This window comes from Camelus bactrianus, chromosome 3 (genome assembly GCF_048773025.1).
Source record: "Camelus bactrianus isolate YW-2024 breed Bactrian camel chromosome 3, ASM4877302v1, whole genome shotgun sequence".
Taxonomy (NCBI): Eukaryota; Metazoa; Chordata; class Mammalia; order Artiodactyla; family Camelidae; genus Camelus; species Camelus bactrianus.
This window is the reverse complement of record NC_133541.1, coordinates 120,765,339-120,771,557: the sequence shown is the minus strand read 5'-3', so window position 1 is coordinate 120,771,557 and position 6,219 is coordinate 120,765,339.

The following is a 6,219-nucleotide window of genomic DNA, read 5'->3' as shown; positions in this document are numbered from 1 at the left end:
AAGAAACTTTGTGTTCCCAACAAGCTAGGTGAAGGAGGGCTTTCACACACACTTATCTCTCAGAACTGAGCATGTGGAGAGACGTTCGTTCATCTAGCACAAAGGGAACGGGTTGCAGGAGAAACTTTTACTCTGGATTCTCAGTCTGTTTTCTTGTGCCGGTTAGAAGTTCCTGCAGTTTTCACTGTAAAACAGTGTTGGAGCTAGTACCTCCCCATATATTTGTATGGAGTGGAGTTTGCAAGTGAAAAGAAACTTTGTGTTCCCAACAAGCTAAGTGAAGGACGGTTTTCACACCCACTTATCTCTCAGAAATGAGCATGTGGAGAGACGTTCTTTCATCTAGCACAAATGGAACGGGTTGCAGGAGAAACTTTTACTCTGGTTTCTCAGTCTGTTTCCTAGTGCCGGTTTGAATTTCCTGCAGTTTTCACTGTAAAACCGAGTTGGAGCTAGTACCTCCCCATATATAAGTATGGATTGGAGTTTGCAACTGAAAAGAAACTTTGTGTTCCCAACAAGCTAGGTGAAGGAGGGCTTTCACACACACTTATCTCTCAGAACTGAGCATGTGGAGAGACGTTCGTTCATCTAGCACAAAGGGAACGGGTTGCAGGAGAAACTATTACTCTGATTTCTCAGTCTGTTTCCTAGCGCCGGTTTGAAGTTCCTGCAGTTTTCACTGTAAAACAGTGTTGGAGCTAGTACCTCCCCATATATTTGTATGGAGTGGAGTTTGCAAGTGAAAAGAAACTTTGTGTTCCCAACAAGCTAAGTGAAGGACGGCTTTCACACCCACTTATCTCTCAGAAATGAGCATGTGGAGAGACGTTCGTTCATCTAGCACAAAGGGAACGGGTTGCAGGAGAAACTTTTACTCTGGTTTCTCAGTCTGTTTCCTAGTGCCGGTTTGAAGTTCCTGCAGTTTTCACTGTAAAACCGAGTTGGAGCTAGTACCTCCCCATATATAAGTATGGAGTGGAGTTTGCAACTGAAAAGAAACTTTGTGTTCCCAACAAGCTAGGTGAAGGAGGGCTTTCACACACACTTATCTCTCAGAACTGAGCAGGTGGAGAGACGTTCGTTCATCTAGCAAAAAGGGAACGGGTTGCAGGAGAAACTTTTACTCTGGATTCTCAGTCTTTTTTCTAGTGCCGGTTTGAAGTTCCTGCAGTTTTCACTGTAAAACCGAGTTGGAGCTAGTACCTCCCCATATATAAGTATGGAGTGGAGTTTGCAACTGAAAAGAAACTTTGTGTTCCCAACAAGCTAGGTGAAGGAGGGCTTTCACACACACTTATCTCTCAGAACTGAGCATGTGTAGAGACGTTCGTTCATCTAGCACAAAGGGAACGGTTTGCAGGAGAAACATTTACTCTGGTTTCTCAGTCTGTTTCCAAGTGCCGGTTTGAAGTTTCTGCAGTTTTCACTGTAAAACCGAGTTGGAGCTAGTACCTCCCCATATATTTGTATGGAGTGGAGTTTGCAAGTGAAAAGAAACTTTGTGTTCCCAACAAGCTAGGTGAAGAACGGCTTTCACACCCACTTATATCTCAGAACTGAGCATGTGGAGAGACGTTCGTTCATCTAGCACAAAGTGAACGGGTTGCAGGAGAAACTTTTACTCTGGTTTCTCAGTCTGTTTCCTAGTGCCGGTTTGAAGTTCCTGCAGTTTTCACTGTAAAACAGAGTTGGAGCTCGTACCTCCCCATATATATGTAAGGAGTTGAGTTTGCAAGTGAAAAGAAACTTTGTGTTCCCAACAAGCTAGGTGAAGGACGGCTTTCACACACAATTATCTCTCAGAACTGAGCATGTGGAGAGACGTTCGTTCATCTAGCACAAAGGGAACGGATTGCAGGAGAATCTATTACTCTGGTTCTCAGTCTGTTTCCTAGTTCCGGTTTGAAGTTCCGGCAGTTTTCACTGTAAAACCGAGTTGGAGCTCGTACCTCCCCTTATATGTACGGAGTGGAGTTTGCAAGTGTAAAGAAAGTTTGTGTTCCCAACAAGCTAGTTGAAGGACGGCTTTCACACACACTTATCTCTCAGAACTGAGCATGTGGAGAGACGTTCGTTCATATAGCTCAAAGGGAACAGGTTGCAGGAGAAAATTTTACTCTGGTTTCTCAGTCTGTTTCCTAGTGCCGGTTTGAAATTCCTGCAGTTTTCACTGTAAAACATTGTTGGAGATCGTACCTACCCATATATATGAATGGAGTGGAGTTTGCAAGTGAAAAGAAACTTTGTGTTCCCAACAAGCTAGGTGAAGGACAGCTTTCACACCCACTTATCTCTCAGAAATTAGCATGTGGAGAGACGTTCGTTCATCTAGCACAAAGGGAACGGGTTGCAGGAGCAACTATTACTCTGGTTTCTCAGTCTTTTTCCTAGTGCCGGTTTCAAGTTCCTGCAGTTTTCAATGTAAAAACGAGTTGGAGCTAGAACCTCCCCATATAAATGTATGGAGTGGTGTTTGCAACTGAAAAGAAACTTTGTGTTCCCAACAAGCTAGTTGAAGGACGGCTTTCACACACACTTAGTTTTCAGAACTGAGCATGTGGAGAGACTTTCGTTCATCTAGCACAAAGGGAACAGGTTGCAGGAGAAATTTTACTCTGGTTTCTCAGTCTTTTTCCTAGTGCCGGTTTGAAGTTCCTGCAGTTTTCACTGTAAAACCGAGTTGTAGCTCGTACATACCCATATATATGTATGGAGTTGAGTTTGCAACTGAAAAGATACTTTGTGTTCCAGAAAGCTAGGTGAAGGACGGCTTTCACACACACTTATCTCTCAGAACTGAGCATGTGGAGAGACGTTCGTTCCTCTAGCACAAAGGGAACGTGTTGCAGGAGAAACTATTACTCTGGTTTCTCAGTCTCTTTCCTAGTGCCGGTTTGAATTTCCAGCAGTTTTCACTGTAAAACTGAGTTGGAGCTAGTACCTCCCCATATATATGTATGGAATGGAGTTTGCAAGTGAAAGAAAATTTGTGTTCCCAACAAGCTAGGTGAAGGACGGCTTTCACACCCACTTATCACTCAGAAATTAGCATGTGGAGAGACGTTCGTTCATCTAGCTCAAAGGGAACGGGTGGCAGGTGCAACATTTACTCTGGTTTCTCAGTCTTTTTTCTAGTGCCGGTTTGAAGTTCCTGCAGTTTTCAATGTAAAACCGAGTTGGAGCTAGTACCTCCCCATATATGTATGGAGTGGAGTTTGTAAGTGAAAAGAAACTTTGTGTTCCCAACAAGCTATGTGAAGGACGGCTTTCACACCCACTTATTTCTCAGAACTGAGCATGTGGAGAGACGTTCATTCATCTAGCACAAAGGGAACGGGTTGCAGGAGAAACTTTTACTCTGGATTCTCAGTCTGTTTCCAAGTGCCGGTTTGAAATTCCTGCAGTTGTCACTGTAAAACATTTTTGGAGATCGTACCTCCCCATATATATGTATGGAGTGGAGTTTGCAAGTGAAAAGAAACTTTGTGTTCCCAACAAGCTAGGTGAAGGACGGCTTTCACACCCAATTTTCTCTCAGAACTTAGCATGTGGAGAGACGTCTGTTCATCTAGCACAAAGGGAACGGGTTGCAGGAGAAACTTTTACTCTGGTTTCTCAGTCTATTTCCTAGTGCCGGTTTGAAGTTCCTGCAGGTTTCAATGTAAAACCGAGTTGGAGCTAGTACCTCCCCATATATATGTATGGAGTGGTGTTTGCAACTGAAAAGAATCTTTGTGTTCCCAACAAGCTAGGTGAAGGACGGCTTTCACACACACATATCTCTCAGAACTGAGCATGTAGAGAGACGTTCGTTCATCTAGCACAAAGGGAACGGGTTGCAGGAGAAACTTTTACTCTGGTTTCTCAGTCTGTTTCCTAGTGCCGGTTTGAAGTTCCTGCAGTTTGCACTGTAAAACCGAGTTGGAGCTAGTACCTACCCATATGTATGTATGGAGTGGAGTTTACAAGCAAAAAGAAACTTTGAGTTAAAAACAAGCTAGGTGAAGGACGGCTTTCACACCCACTTAACTCTCAGAACTGAGCATGTGGAGAGACGTTCGTTCATCTAGCACAAAGGGAACGGGTTGCAGTAGAAACTTTTACTCTGGTTTCTCAGTGTGTTTCCTAGTGCCGGTTTGAAGTTCCTGCATATTTCACTGTAAAACCGAGTTGGAGCTAGTACCTCCCCATATATGTATGGAGCAGAGTTTGCAAGTGAAAAGAAACTTTGTGTTCCCAACTAGCTAGTTGAAGGACGGCTTTCACACACACTTATCTCTCAGAACTTAGCATGTGGAAAGACGTTCGTTCATCTAGCTCAAAGGGAACAGGTTGCAGGAGAAACTTTTACTCTGGTTTCTCAGTCTGTTTCCTAGTGCCGGTTTGAGATTCCTGCAATTTTCACTGTAAAACATTGTTGGAGATCGTACCTACCCATATATATGTATGGAGTGGAATTTGCAAGTGAAAAGAAACTTTGTGTTCCCAACAAGCTAGGTGAAGGACGGCTTTCACACCCACTTATCTCTCAGAAATTAGCATGTGGAGAGACGTTCGTTCATCTAGCACAAAGGGAACGGGTTGCAGGAGCAACTTTTACTCTGGTTTCTCAGTCTTTTTCCTAGTGCCGATTTGAAGTTCCTGCAGTTTTCAATGTAAAACCGAGTTGGAGCTAGTACCTCCCCATATATGTATGGAGTGGAGTTTGTAAGTGAAAAGAAACTTTGTGTTCCCAACAAGCTATGTGAAGGACGGCTTTCACACCCACTTATCTCTCAGAACTGAGCATGTGGAGAGACGTTCGTTCATCTAGCACAAAGGGAACGGGTTGCAGGAGAAACTTTTACTCTGGTTTTTCAGTCTGTTTCCTAATGCCTGTTTGAAATTCCTGCAGTTATCACTGTAAAACATTTTTGGAGATCGTACCACCCCATATATATGTATTGAGTGGAGTTTGCAAGTGAAAAGAAATTTTGTGTTCCCAACAAGCTAGGTGAAGAAAGGCTTTCACACCCACTTTTCTCTCAGAACTTAGCATGTGGAGAGACGTCCGTTCATCTAGCACAAAGGGGACGGGTTGCAGGAGAAACTTTTACTCTTGTTTCTCAGTCTGTTTCCTAGTGCCGGTTTGAAGTTCCTGCAGTTTTCACTGTAAAACCGAGTTGGAGCTAAAATTTCCCCATATTTATGTAAGGAGTGGAGTTTGCAACTGAAAAGAAACTTTGTGTTCCCAACAAGCTAGTTGAAGGACGGCTTTCACACACAATTATCTCTCAGTACTGAGCATGTGAAGAGACTTTCGTTCATCTATCAAAAAGGGAACGGGTTGCAGGAGAAATTTTTACTCTGGTTTCTCAGTCTGTTTCCTAGTGCCGGTTTGATGTTCCTGCAGTTTTCACTGTAAAACCTAGTTGGAGCTAGTACCTCCTCATATATATGTATGGAGAGGAGTTTGCAAGTGAAAAGAAACTTTGTGTTCCCAACAAGCTAGGTGAAGGACGGCTTTCACACCCACTTATCTCTCAGAACTGAGCATGTGGAGAGACGTTCGTTCATCTAGCACAAAGGGAACGGGTTGCAAGAGAAACTTTTACTCTGGTTTCTCAGTCTGTTTCCAAGTGCCGGTTTGAACTTCCTGCAGTTTTCACTGTAAAACGGAGTTGGAGCTCGTACCTACCCATGTATATGTATGGAGTGGAGTTTGCAAGTGAAAAGAAACTTTGTGTTCCCAACAAGCTATGTTAAGGACGGCTTTCAGACCCACTTATCTCTCAGAACTGAGCATGTGGAGAGACGTTCGTTTATCTAGCACAAAAGGAACGGTTTGCAGGAGAAACTATTACTCTGGTCCTCAGTATGTTTACTATTGCCGGTATGATGTTCCTGCATTTTTCTCTGTAAATCCGAGTTGGAGCTATTACCACCCCATATTTATGTATGGAGTGGAATTTCAACTGAAAAGAAACTTTGTGTTCTCAACAAGCTAGGTGAAGGACAGCTTTCACACACACTTATCTCTCAGAACTGAGCATGTGAGGAGACGTTCGTTCATCTATCTAAAAGGGAACGGGTTGCAGGAGAAACTTTTACTCTGGTTTTTCAGTCTGTTTCCTAGCGCAGGTTTGAAGTTCCTGCAGTTTTCACTGTAAAACCGAGTTGGAGCTAGTACCTCCCCATATATATGTATGGAGTGGAGTTTGCAATTGAAAAGAAACT